Genomic DNA, 12,739 nt, shown 5'->3' with positions numbered 1-12,739 from the left:
TCACATGGATCTTTGCTTTTTTTCTCCGCAAAGACTAAGGAAGAATATGATGCACTTTAGGAAAAAAATGTCTTAGATGAATCAAAAGTGCCAAAGTTATACATAAAGAGTGGGCTTCCCTGATAGTTCAGTTGGTAATGAATCCGCCTGCAATGCAGTTCTATTCCTGGGTCAGGAAGATCTACTGGAGAAGGGATAGGTTACCCACTCCAGTATTGTTGGGCTTCCCTTGTGGCTCAGCTGGTAAAGAATCTGCCTGCAATGCAGGAGACCTGGGTTCAGTCCCTGTTTTAGGAAGATTCCCCTGGAGAAGGGAAAGACTACTCACTCCAGTATTCTGGCTGGAGAACTCCATAGACTGTATAGTCCATGGGGTCAGAAAGAGTCAGACATGACTGAGCGACAAAGTAATTCATAGAGAGATTAAATAGAGAGATTACATAAAGTTATCCAATGAAATATGAGTAGATGAAAGCACTATCTCTTAATCGGTGTATTACGTTATACTTGGTTTTAAGTACATGTGTCTAACTGAATTAATGAATTAAATAGTAGTAGTAGAATCCCCATAGACAGAGGAATCTGGCGGGCTAATGACTCCATGAGGGTTTCCCTGATAGCTCAGTTGGTAAAGAATAAGTCCATGGAGTCAGAAAGAGTCAGACACGACTGAGTGACTAAGCGTAGCAGACAGTAGATATCTGATAAATTCATTGATATGTCTAATTTTATATATTCAAAAACTTTTTGAAGAGGATCTGCTCATTAAGAAAATGGAGGCCTCCTTCTGCTGGGGGAATCCCCAGTATTTAGCAGTTCTAAACAAACAGAAGCCGAGCAAAGTAAAGCAGGCAGAGGCTGAAGTGTCAGCTATGTTACTAAGGGCAGGCTGGAGGGTGGCTGGCTCGGTGGACTTGCACATTATTGAACCCCAGAATTACGTAGGCTTACCTATCCCCCAGGTACTGCAGAAGGCAGCCGTTCACCTCCAGGTGAAGTGCTCCCAGGAGCTGGCACAAAGCCCGGAGACAAATGGTATCCATCTCCCCCAGGACACAACATAGGCCCTGATAGAGGCCAGAAGGAGTTCACTTACTGAGCACGTTTCACATTACAGGAGTGGGGAAGCCTTCCCCACCAACACTGTGTATTTGGGCATACGGCATACACTCACTCTAATTCTCCCCACACATGTGAGGCTATTCAGTTACTCCATGGTGGGTGAAGGGTTCACTTGTTCCGTCATGGGGCGAAGGACGGCTGTACCAGGGCTACTGGCGTCAGCATGCTGCCTTTTCACCTCCAGGCCCCCGTGGACCAGCTCTGTGCAGAGAATACTCAGCAGTGGGGAGACTGCAGCTGCTCCAGGACTCAGATAATTTTAGGAATTCTGGAGCCTCCCACCAGGAGATTGGGCATCCAGCCCATTCATTCCCTGTCCATCTGGGTTGGGGTTGGGCAGGCAGGGGAAAATCACCCAGTGAGCTGAGAGTGGAGCTGGGGTGAGAAGCTCCCATCAGTAACAAGAGCATAGTTTTCTGCCCTTCTTTGAGCTGCCCATCATGAGAAATCTCTAAATTCTCCATGTTCCAGACTGGTTCTCTCCTTCACAGGTGACTGCCTAGCCACTGGCCCTCTGAAAGGAAGATTTCACTGCAGTTGATTCTGTTTCAGCTTGTAAAACCAACAATGACCTGGCATACGTGGCCAGAGCTGGCGGCTGCTGACATATCCATTCCTGACATCACTTACTACAATTATATTAACCGTGCCAATTGGTGTGAACTGAACCAGTCATGAAGAGTGGCGGTGTTAAACCAGAGGGCCCATTTGTTGCCAGACTGGTTGCTAATAAGCTGGGTCTAGGCATGGGCTTAATATTTCCATTGATGGCGAAACTGAGGAAGAATCACCCATAGAACCTGATACATAGAGCACCCTTGAGGCAGAAGAGCAGAGGTGGACGGTGGGAGAATAGACAGGAAGAAAGGAGAGAGGAAGGGAGGGGAGGAGAGGAGAAAGGAGAGAGAGGAGAGATTCCAGTTAGTAAGATTTCACTCTTTTAGGTTTTTTTTTAAATGGCAGAAAATGGAATAATGTCCTAAGCATTCTTGCTTCTCTAATGCTGCTTTCTTCAATGTTCAAACCATGTTACATCACTGAAGCAGAAGAAAAATAAGAAAGAACTGAAATTTTCACTTTCGCTTCTGCACTGCTGATTCCTCTATGGGACCAGGGTGATGGGGAGAAAAGTCAGTTGGCTCTGAAACAAAACAGACCAGGATTTGAATTGTTTTCCATGAAATGAGTGACTTTGGGGGAAATTACTTAATTTTTTGAGTCTCAGTTTCCTCATCACTAGGAGATAAAAATACTTACCTTGCAAGACCCCTCTATATGCTTCCTTAAATAGCACTTTGTCTATCATAACAGTTTTTCTAGTTTATTGAAATTATTTTTTACAAAATGTTTGTTTGCTTTCATTGCTGGACTGAAGGCACTTTGGAATCAGGGACTGAGTTTGCCTTGCTCATGGGTATCTTTATCATGCAGTGCAGTGCCTGGCACATAAGTATTTGCTGGAAGGATGGGTTAATTGATGGATGGATAAGTGGATAGAGGAGATGAGTGGATAGATGGTTGGATGTGGACAGATGATTCAAGAAAATCGTGAAGATTAGATTTGATGTATTTAAGCGACCTACTCCCAAATCTAGAATCTACGGGTGCTTAAAATTCCTTCCCACTCTCGGTAGAAGACCCCACTTCCTCTGAAGTTCCTCTTTTTGACTCTGAATATAATCTGGGCAAAATCTTTCTTTCCTTGCCAGTAGCAACATTTCCAGGGCTGTGATTTATGAGCTGTTCTCGTGAGAATTTAGTCTATCACTACCACCACCACTGTGTATCTGAGGAGACACAAATACCCAGAGTAAGCTCAAGACACACGAAGGGAAAGGTGAAAGTGAAAGTCACTCAGTCGTGTCCAATTCTTTGCGACCCCATGGACTCTGTCCATGGAATTCTCCAGGCCAGAATACTGGAGTGGGTAGCCCTTCCCATCTCCAGGGATCTTCCCAACCCAGGGATCGAACCCAGGTCTCCTGCATTGCAGGCAGATTCTTTACCAGCTGAGCCACAAGGGAAGCCAAGAATATTGGAGTGGGTAGCTGATCCCTTCTCCAGGGGATCTTCCCGACCCAGGAATTGAACTGGGGTCTCTTGCACTGCAGGCAGATTCTTTCCAAACTGAGCTATTAGGGAAGCCCCAAGACATACAGGGAAGGTATTATTATAATAGGAGAAGAAAATGGCTTTTCTGAATGGCAAGAGTGGAGGGCTGGCTGAAGGCATCCCTAAGTTGTCTTCTCTAAGGAAGAAGACATCTCCTTCAGGTCAAGAAGTAACTGAGTAGTGGGAGAGGGAATGGGGGAAGGGCAAGATAGGGGTAGAGGATTAAGAGGTGCGAACTATTATGTATAAAAATAAGCTATAAGGATATGTTGTACAACAAAGGGAATATAGCCAGTTTATAGCTATAGCTATAAGAACTATAGATGAATTATAGCCTTTAAAAATGTACAATTTTATGTTGTATACCTGTAACTTATATAATATTGTACATCAACTATATTACAGTGAAAATGCTAAGTCCTAACCACAGGACTACCAGGGAATCCCAAGAAAAGATTTTAAAAAGCCATCTTCTACTGAAAAAAGAGAAGTAACTGAGTAAAATAGCCTCTCTCTCCTCTCCATTGTAACAGCACCTTTCAGTCTACCCTTTCTATATGACATACCCGTTTCTACCTTATGTCTCGGTTGCATGCGTGTGTGACCAGGAGTCTGAAGCCCAGCAGGCAGTGCTTGTTGAATGAGTGAATGAGCTGATGTCTTCATTTCATCTCCTAATTGATTCCTTGTGATTAGATTCTGTATCCAGCCTTTATAGCTCCATCAGTGCCTAGTGTAATATTTTGTGCCAAGTAGTCTGTAAGCTTTAGGTAAATATTTGTTGGATGAGTAAATGAATGCCCAAAAGGGCTTCTGGAGGAAAGCCAGGAAGACATTCCTCTGATGAAAAAAATTTGTAAGGAGGCAGGAGAATGCTGGAAGGGAGGATGTGGGGGGTGAGGATGGTGGGTGGGGAGAGAAGAGAGGCTTCCAGGCTGAATGAAGTTGTGGGTGTGGAGTTGTCTCTGAAGAAATAGCAGAGGAGGAAACATGTGAATGTTAAAGAAGGAAATGGTCCATGAGGAAAGCAGCTCTGTCATGCTGGGAGGAACTTAAATGTTGGAGAAACTCAGAAAGTAGGGAGAAGGCCCTGGAGGAAAGAGAGACCAGGGACATGGACAAGAGGTGATGACAGTGACATCGAAATTAGAGCTCCTTTGTCTTGTATCTCTCATCTCTTCTTTTTTTAAATGTTCCACCATGTACTCTTGTTATGAAACATAGTTCAACTCTTCTTACAAAACAAAAACAAAATAGTACATACTATAGAGCAAGCTGAGCACTGAGAATTGATGCTTTTGAACTGTGGTATTGGAGAAGACTCTTGAGAGTCCCTGAAATGCAAGGAGATTTGACCAGTCAATCTTAAAGGAAATCAGTCCTGAATATTCATTGGAAGGACTGATGCTGAAGCTGAAACTCCAGTACTTTGGCCACCTGATGCCAAGAACCAACTCATTGGGAAAGATTGAAGGCAGGAGAAGGGGATGACAGAGGATGAGATGGTTGGTTGGCATTACTGACATCGATGGCATCATGTGGCATCAGTGGACATGAGTTTGAGCAAGCTCTGGGAATTGGTGATGGACAGGGAAGCCTGGTGTGCTGCAGTCCACGGGGTTGCAAAGAGTTGGACTCGACTGAGCAACTAAACTGAACTGAACTGAACATACTAGACACATACATCACATTTTCCTTCTTATCACTTTAAGTCCCTCTCTCCTACTTCACCAGAAGAGGCACCCCCACTAAGGTCACCATAAACAGCTCTGTCTGACCACATACACGGAAAGTAACACCAGGACACATTACAAAACAGAAAGAGGTGTCATCTGCTCCGTGTCCAAAGGTTTCTTCTCCCTGTCTTGTGTGAGGTGAGTAACCATCGTTGAACATGCTGTGTGCCAAATCCCAACATAAGTTCAACATATGTCAAGTCTCAGGAGAGATGGTGAATGCTTCTTTATCTCTCTTGATCACCATCCCCCTTTACTGGAAAGATATTTTTGCCCCCATGTCACTGCCACACTTCTCAAAAAGAGTTGTTCATACTCACAAGTTCAGTTTTCTCAACTTCCATTCACCCTTCATCTTACTTAACTGTGGCTTCTGCCCACAGTCCACTGCAAGGTCATATAAACTGCTTGCTGCTGAAGCAGTGAGTCCTCCTCAGGCTTATCTCATGTGAACAGCTTCTGGTACATTCGACCACTTCTCCTTTTAAAAATGTTTTTTGTCACCTCATCTCATGCTTTCTCTCTTATCTCTTGGGTCTCTACTTACTCTCTTTTTTTTTCTCAACCCTTAAATGTTGATGTTCCTGGAGATTTCTCTCAAAGGCCTTGTTGTGTCAACTACTTTGGTGACTGCGTTGCCAAAACGCAGTATGTTGGGGCTTCCGTTTCCAGATGTCTCGGCCAGATCTCTCTTCTGAACTCCAGGCCCCTTAGATAGGCTAGCTTGGCTGTCCCATACATGTCTCTTTCCAACAGGGAAAAGCTGTGTGCACCGCCATCTGCCAAACCTGCTTCTCCTCTGGTCTGCCCTATTTCTGCGAATGGCATCACTATCCATCCAGCTCCTTGTGCCAAAAACCATTCATCTTCTTCCATCAGAAGTCATTTTTCCTCCTCTCCTTCTCTGTTTACATCCACTTTATCACCAAGTCCTGTAGATTCTGTCTCCTCAACATCTTCCAAAACCCATTCCATTTTCTCCATCTCCACTGCCACCATTAGAATTCCACCCATTAGCGTCCAGCCTGCTTAGGTTGTGACCCAGCTCCTGATTGGTCTCCACCCTGCTTACCTCTCTCCCTCCCATCTTCTCTTCTTCCAATTCGACTTCACACTGCAGTTGGAGTGATCATTCTAAAATACAAACTGGGCGCTGCCTCCTGCTTGCTTATATTTCCCCTTCCTTCTAGAACAAGGGCAAGCCCGTAGCATGATTTTAAAAGCCCTTGATTATCTGGTCCCTGCTTGCCTCTTTAATTTCATCCCCAGCCTCCCTGAAACACACACACACACACGCACACACACGCACACACACGCACACACACACACACACTCTGTTTCAGCCAGGAGTCTGAACCACTTCTAGCTCTAGCTCTCAGGGCCATGTTCTGTCCTGCTTCTGGTCTTGACAGGCCACACCTTGGTCTAACAGTCATGATCATTTGTTCACAAGGCACTGCTTGCCATGGGTGCTGTAAGTAGATATCTAGGTGATCTCATACCTCTTTGACTAGGCTTAATGTACTAGAAGTTACTTATGATTCTCTCAGTCTTGCTGGGTCTTGCTGTTTGACTCCACTTCTCTAGGAGTCCTGTACAGAGCTGCTCAAGGCCAGATGTAACTGGCCCAGGCCCCATTCAGGCTGCCGAGGTTTGGGAAGTTCTGCTACATACTCCTCTTATATACTCTCTTGCTGTTGGGTTGCCTCCTTATTTCTTTGTATCCCTGTTTCGAGTCATGAAACAAATCTGTCTTTCACTTAACCAATGCTTTATTGAGCACCTGCTATATCCTGGGATACCACAGTCAGGGCCATTCTGGTCGGGCCATTCCAGTCATGCTGTTGGTGCCCAGTCAAGGGGATGAGTGAAGGCAGAACCAAACCTGGACTCCGCTTGCCAGACCTGTGCTCTGACTCAGGGTTCTGTCTCCTGGAGGAAGCATCTTCTTCACACACAGATGCTGTCCAGAGGACAAGTCATGCACCTGCCTGAAATGGGTGCCTTTTAAAAATTAATCAAAGGTGAGGGTAACCGAGGCATCACAGAACCAGATACATGAGGTTCTTGCTCTCATAAGTAGCTCTGTCTAGCCTGGCCTATACTTTTGTCTCCAAATACAATCAAAGAAATACATAAGCACATAATTTTAAAAAATCAGATAATAAAGAGGCTCTGCCAAGAGTTTAAAAAGGCATCCAAAAGACAACTTTGGGTTGAATAGTATAGGAAGATGTCCCTGAGGAGCCAGAACATCTAAACTGAGATCCAAATAATAATGAAGCTGGCCATGTGAAAATCAGAGGAAAGAGAATGTGTAACATCGCTAAGACTGGAACAATCTGGATGGATATTCAAGGATCAAAAGAGGTCCTTCTGTATAGCACAGGGAACTGTTTTTAATATCCTATGGTAAACGTTATTGAAAATGAATATTTTTGAAGTGTATATATATATTAAAAGTATACTTTAAAAAAGTATATATAGATATATGAAAGCATTAGTCACAATTGTGTCTGACTCTTTGTGACCCCATGGACTGTAGCCCACCAGGTTTCTCTGTCCACGGAATTCTACAGGCAAGAATACTGGAGTGGGACTCCAGGGAGTCTTCTGGTCCCAGAGATCAAACCTTGGTCTCCTGCATTGTAGGCAGATTCTTTACTGTCTGAGCCACCAGGGAAGCCTGTGTATAACTAAATCACTTTGCTGTACAGCAGTAACTAACACAGCATTGTACATCAACTATGCTTCTGTAGAAATGAAAAACAGTGGCTGGGGTAGTGGGCAAGAGAGGAGACAAACGAGATGACCAGGGCAAGGTGGCCAGGGTCCAGATCACGCAGAGCACGAAGCCCTACCTGCCTTGTTCACAGAGGCATACCCAGGGCTTGTCTCACTGTATTTATTCAATAAATACCTGTTGAACAGGAGCGTCTCCTCCTGCCTCTGCATAAGAAGGGGCCCTGAAGCTCCATGTGGCCCCAGTGCCCTCTAGTGACCACAAACTCCAGCCCAAGGCCCTCAGTGAATGGTTTCATCATCTTCAGAAAATCTCAGCTTAGCCTTGGCCTTGGGGCCCAGCCTGTGGGCCCATCAATAATTTCCAGAATATATCTTATTAACCATTCTCTGCAAGTAGGGCTAAATCAGTTACAAAAATCTCTGAAATGAGAGGAACAGATGCACACCAGGCCCTCGTTCCTTACCACAGGCAGCATTTTTCAAAGCAAATACATGGATGTCTGATTTCTCTGGGGAATGCATGGGGCCTGTGCAGGTGACAAGTGTTAGAACACATTTCTGTATATTCCTCAGCCAGTGTGACAGCAAGGAAGCTCCATAGCAGCCTTGACATCTCAATGTTTGGTGGCAGTTAGGATGCTCTTCAGGTCATCCCACCACTCAGCCGTGACACCATTGGCTGGAATGGCTTGACAAGACCATAGCCACAGGCTGCATGCTTTGGCCCTTCACACACTTCCCAAGACCCAAGCTTGGGCATTGTGTGTGTGTGTGTGTGTGTGTGTGTGTGTGTGTGTGAAGGACATGTTGCAGCGTGTGCAGAAACATAGCATACTCCTCATGCTGTGCTTGTTTGCTTTCATTTGGATGCCAATCCATTTTGGGCCCATTAAACTAATCACCCACAAATTCTGAACTGTCATCTCATTGTGTAGCTGTCCCATGGCTGATTGAAAAACCTGTTCCCACCCAACTTCCTTGGAAAAAGCCCATGAACTGCAGCCCATTTGCAAATGTGTGCATCCATAAATCAAAAGTGACAGCAGAGACCTGGCTCTTCTGGACAAGGGGATGGCAGAGGGAGGGACCCAGTTCTTCCACCCTCTACTTCCCAAATGATCCCCCTGGTGCTGGATAGGCAGCTTTGTCTGACATATTCTGAAGGGTGGGTCATCTCCAACCTCCCTGGTAGATCATTCTTAAAGCCAGTGAACCTTTCACTCCTCTTGTTTTCCAAAGCCCCTGCTTGTGTGTTTCTGTGAGTCCAGTCATCCTCCACTGAGCCAAGCAAAAGAATCTGGCTCTCCTGGATGTTTACAGGTATTTCCTCTTTAGTTGTCACTTACCCAAGTGTAGCACATGGCATTCTCAAATTTTTCTTCATTAATCAGTCCCCAAATTCCTTTACACTTGCTCCTCAAACCAACGTATTTCTGGAGCTGGAAATGCTTAGAAGAATATAACCTTCCAGCTGCAGTCACCAAAATGTGGGGGGGGGGACGGTTAGCAAAAACGTGGGGGATTAGCATGTTTTTGTCTTACTGCTCGGCCATATGTTTTCACAGGTTCATTCCCAGGAGCATTCCGTGCAGGTGTTTGCTTCTCTGCAAATGGAGTTAATTTCATTTGTATGTTTTTCTAATTGAGTCTCTTTTTTTGAGATATATGTTTTTATGTGGATCGTTTTTATTCTGTATTGAATTTGTTACACCATCACTTCTGTTTTAGGTTTTGGTTTTTTGGCCTCGACACATATGGGATCTTGGCTCCCCAACCAGGGAGCAAACCTGCACCCCCAGTTTTGGAAGACGAAGTCTTAACCACTGAACCACCAGGGAAATCCCCCCTAATTAAGTCTAAAGGCATCAAAAATTAAACTATATATTGATAACAGCCAGTGTTTGGTGAGGGTGTGGAGCAGTAGGCATTTTGTCACAACTGACTAAGAATTCTAATTGATACACCTTTTTGAAAGCCATTTTCACAATATCTTTGAAAATCAAAAATACGCCCTTCAGCCAGAAATTCAACTTTACAGAATCTAAACTATGCCTACAACCTATCATTGCAGCATTGTTTCAAAACATTGACAATAACTCAAATATCCATCAGTTGGAAATGTTTACAGAAGTGCATTATTCTGGTACACAGATATAGTGGAAGACCAAACCACAGCTTTTAAAAAGGAAACCATGATCTGTATGTACTGACATGGAAAAAAAATGCTTAAGAAAGATCATTAAATGCGAAAACTGATTGCATGATACTATATATGATATGCTGCATGCCAGGTGCTTCAGACATGTCCGACTCTTTGTGACCCTGTGGACTGTAGCCCACCAGGCTCCTCTGTCCATGGGATTCCCCAGGCAAGAATACTGGAGTGGGTTGCTCTGCTGTCCTCAAGAGGGTTGCTCTGCTCTCCTCGAGGGGATCATCCCAACCCAGGGATCAAACTCATGTCTCTATGTCTCCTGCATTGCAGGTGGATTCTTTACCCACTGAGCTACCTGATAAGCCCATATATGATATGAGACCATTTCTATAAACTCTATTCTAGCCATTTACAGGACAAAATCTGGAAGGATTCACAGAAGTCTATTTATGGTGCTTTTTTTCCAGAGGTTAGGAACTTTCTAAAATACACATTTTAAAAAATTGTTGGGGTTTCTGCTTTTCAACATGCTGTGTATTTTAAGAGACATATGAAATTATTTTTTGTCATGCTATTGATCTAGAAAGATGACTTTTTAATGGCACTCTTTATTGCCCCTGTCACGTGTTGATCCCAGAATTCCCCATCTTCCCCCACAGTTCACAATGGCAGTTCTGTCTTTTCAGGGTTTAGTTACTTCGGCACATAAAGTTTTCTTAAGACTGTTTCTAAGTTTTAACCTGTATCTCCAGGCCCTTGAAACCAACTTTTCTTTCCTTTTTGTTTCATATGTTTTAGTCTTCATAGATTATTTCATTTGTGTGGTGGTCTTACCTATTTTTGTAAGGTTTTGATAGTTTTCTAAGTATCTATATCTTTTTTCTCTTTCCCATCCATCTTTAATGAGCATATTGCCAACTTGCTTAGAATTGCTCATTAACATTTATTTCACAGAATTTTTAAGAGAGCCGAGGGAATGGGGCTTAGCCTTTGAGAAGCCCTGATCACTTTTCTTTTGTCTTCATCCTTAGCTCCTCCTGGATAAATTCCGTTCGTGCTGCATGTGTTATTATAGGAATTATTTTTTGTGAGGCCTTTTCACTTGTGCTTAATTTTCAAGGTGGTGATTTATTTAGAGAGCGTGTTCAAAAAGAGAAACCACCTCGCAATTATTTCTCATATGTCTTAATTTTTGTACAAGCAATTTGAATATAAAATTAGGAAATACAGGTAGACAAAAGAAGAGAAAATTAGAAATCCCCTGTGTTAACAGGTTTATAGTCTTATAAGTAAAACATTTTTATGTATATAATTGATTTGGCCACCTGATACGAAGAACCAACTTATTGGAAAAGACCCTGATGCTGGGAAAGATTGAGGGTGGGAGGAGAAGGGGACAACAGAGGATGAGATGGTTAGATGGCATCACCAATGCAATGGACATGAGTTTGAGTAGGCTCCAGGAGTTGGTGATGGACAGGGAAGCCTGGCGTGCTACAGTCCATGGGGTCGCAAAGAGTCGGACATGACTGAGTGACTGAACTGAACTGATGTATATAATTACTTATCTTTTTCTTAAAGTGGGATATTTATTAAATTATTCTGTGACCTCATTTGTTCAGTATATAACATAGCATGAATATTTTTCTGTGTCATTAAGGAAAGATAATAATGCAAGCAAAGATAGAGTTTACTCACGCCAGACAAACCATCCTGTCTTCACAACATGCTGTGTGTTGGATAGTATTATTACTCTCATTCTATAGGCTGAAAAACTAAAGGACAGAGAGATGAGATAACTTGTTTAAGGTCACACAGCTAGTAAGAAACCGAGTTAGGGTTTCGAGCCTTGTCTAGCTCTAGAGGCCATGCTGTGGGTCACAGGCCTCTGACCAGCGCCATCGCTTCATGGCTATGGCATGTGGTCATTCATTTTACGCTCCTTTCTGGGCTGTTAGGCTCACTGCTGTACCCAAAGCACGGGGAACACTGTTCATATACTTATGTTTGTACACATGTTCAGTTTCTACCTTAGGCTGAGTTCACATGAATAGAATTGCTGAGGACAAAAGGCTACACAGTTTTTAAAGTTAGATAGCTATATGTCAGAGTTTTTAAGCAATTTGTTTTTTAAGCCTCTCTGATGAGATGGCTGGATGGCATCACTGACTCGATGGACATGAGACTGAGTGAACTCTGGGAATTGCTGATGGACAGGGAGGCCTGGTGTGCTGCGATTCATGGGGTCGCAAAGAGTCGGACACGACTGAGCGACTGAACTGACCTTTTGAAAAACGTATAACTTTTGAAAAATTTGACTGTCCATCTGGGTTCAATAATAGTTTTTTTTCTTAGAACAAGGAAGTTTTGTTGGTTCTGCTTCCTCCCTTCTGCATTATATCTATTTCTCTAAAATGTTTAATAAAATGATACCCTTCCTCAAAACATAATGGCTTTTGTTTTCAGTACTTTCTGTATCTTGCATCTCCTGGATTTAACTGTTAGCTGTGTGCTCAGTTGCTTCAGTGATGTCTAACTCTTTGCAACTCAGTGGACTCTAGCCTTCCAGGCTCCTCTGTCCATGGGATTCTCCAGGCAAGAATATTGGAGTGGATTGCCATTTCCATCTCCAGGGGATCTTCCCAACCCAGGGATCGAACCTGGGTCTCCTGCATTGCAGGTGGATTTCTTACCGACTGAGCCACGAGGGAAACCCTATTAAGATGGGGTTTGTGTATTGATGGAATAATGTCCACCGTTGACTTGATATGAATTTTCTTTTTATTGTTTTTCAGTTTTATTTTATATTGGCATATAGTTGATTTACAATGTTGTGTTAGTTTCACATGTACAGCAAAGTGATTTAGTT

The 12,739-nt window shown here is 43.5% G+C and overlaps 1 protein-coding gene across 2 annotated transcripts in view; it reads left to right on the top strand.

The window, feature by feature from the left end:
* CHN2 (chimerin 2) overlaps nt 1-12,739 on the top strand; it is a 339,845-nt gene that overhangs the window by 143,345 nt on the left and 183,761 nt on the right. The window lies entirely within an intron of this gene.

This window comes from Ovis canadensis, chromosome 4, assembly GCF_042477335.2.
Source record: "Ovis canadensis isolate MfBH-ARS-UI-01 breed Bighorn chromosome 4, ARS-UI_OviCan_v2, whole genome shotgun sequence".
NCBI lineage: Eukaryota > Metazoa > Chordata > Mammalia > Artiodactyla > Bovidae > Ovis > Ovis canadensis.
Note: the sequence above shows the minus strand (reverse complement) of the source record. Positions and strands in the feature narration are given on the sequence as shown.